Genomic DNA, 1849 nt, shown 5'->3' on the forward strand with positions numbered 1-1849 from the left:
GGCGGCGGCAACAATACTACAGCGAGAATAAAAGTTACGCCTTCTTTCTTTGCATAAACATTTGGGCAGTTTTATGCAAATCTCCCCACACAGTGACGTAGACATATGGGGGCGTGTTTAAACGAGGCATGTTAGGAAGGCATGGACAAGTCTTAACTTTTATAAAGAATATCTCGTTGGGTTTGAGACTTTAGTCTTTGCAACTTTACAGATCGTATGTATGCATGAACAGCTTGTAACATTCCAAAGACAAAGGAAAACACATCATATGACCTCTTTAAGACAAATCATTTTACTCAGCAGCCATCTTTAAAATGCCTCTCAGGCAGTGCAGCTCCTATTTTTTTGAATGGGGAAACATAGTTAAAATAATATTTCTAAATATCTCTTCAGTCTCTGTGTAACAGACGACAAGATTTAGTAATTGTGATGAAAATCAGTTGAAAACATTTGACAAAATACACTTACTCATCTGCACAATTAAAATGTGCAATATGTTGTACTGCCAAATTATATGAAATATCTAATTAATTGAACTTACACTGGAAAGTTTTCCTTGAATTCTTTTAATTTTGGGTTATGAGTCTCTGAATATGATGAATGATCAAATTTTGTTTAAAACGTTCATTTTTCACACATATCTATCATTTCACTTCAGAAGACATTGATTTATCAACTGGGGTTGAGTGGATCACTGTGATATTCATTTTGCTTGATTTTTAAAATGTCAGCTTTGAGGGACCAGTGCACTTGCATTATGTGGACTCTGTTTGTATTTCATTAAAATCCTTTATATCCAGTATGGCAACAGGGGGAACAGGTATGGCAAATTTTTCATTTTTGGGTGGACTATCCCCTTACAGGCACTGAGCTTTGGCGTTATTCCAAACCTGGGAAAGACACTTGTGAGTATTGGGACAGGCCCACTATATGAAAATGTATTCAAGGTCTAAGGAAGGTATTGGTCTAAGAATATTACATATTATAATATTTTAAAAAGAATATAAGCTGTGCCAAAATAAAGACTTGTATGCAAATTGTTCATTTTCATGATAAATAAATAAACATCGGAGCCCCTAAAGTATTAAAAAAAGAAGTATGTCTCATGCAAACAGTAGAAAACTTCACCACATGTATGTGTTTGCAAAAAATGTTAAGTCTCACCTTTTTGTGCAAATGTAACTTTGGGAGTTCCGTATTTTTTAGAGGGTACACAGGGATATGTTTTTGTTTCTTTCCATATAGAAAAACAATTTAATCCTCTCTACATTTTTTATCAGTTTATTGGCAGGGCTGGGAGATTGCCTTGTCTTGTTGATGTGGTATTTCCATATTAAACCTGGAGTTTAACCATGGGCTTTGAAAACCTGCTTGCTCATGAGCTACTCGCAGTCCCGAGGGATCTAAACAGGACGTTTATTCGCTCTTAGACCTGCACACTGCCCTGCTCATTTTACCCTGTCACACTTCTTTCAGAGAGGGCAGCTGACTGTTAATTAAGAAAATGTTTTCAGCTCTCTGCATAAATTACATGCTTGCTGCAGAAAGTCAATGAGATTCATGTTTGGCTTTTCTCTATAGGTGAGTATTAATAATGTTTTATACTGGGCTAATTATGCTAAACTTTTACATGGGTTCCAGATTCTCTCATTACCGTGATGAAGTGTAAAACACTAAAACGGGATAGAAAGGTCCACTTAACACACTATATTAATTTCAACACTTAACATATTGCTGTTTAATTTATATAGATTTGCTTTATTGAACACACCCTAAATTTAATGGTTTTGAAATTGAGACTTTATTTGCAGATTCAATTACATTTAATCCCAAGGAAAGGCTGAAAATG

Source organism: Sinocyclocheilus anshuiensis, unplaced genomic scaffold, assembly GCF_001515605.1.
Source record: "Sinocyclocheilus anshuiensis isolate Anshui unplaced genomic scaffold, SAMN03320099.WGS_v1.1 scaffold1529, whole genome shotgun sequence".
In the NCBI taxonomy this organism is placed as follows: Eukaryota; Metazoa; Chordata; class Actinopteri; order Cypriniformes; family Cyprinidae; genus Sinocyclocheilus; species Sinocyclocheilus anshuiensis.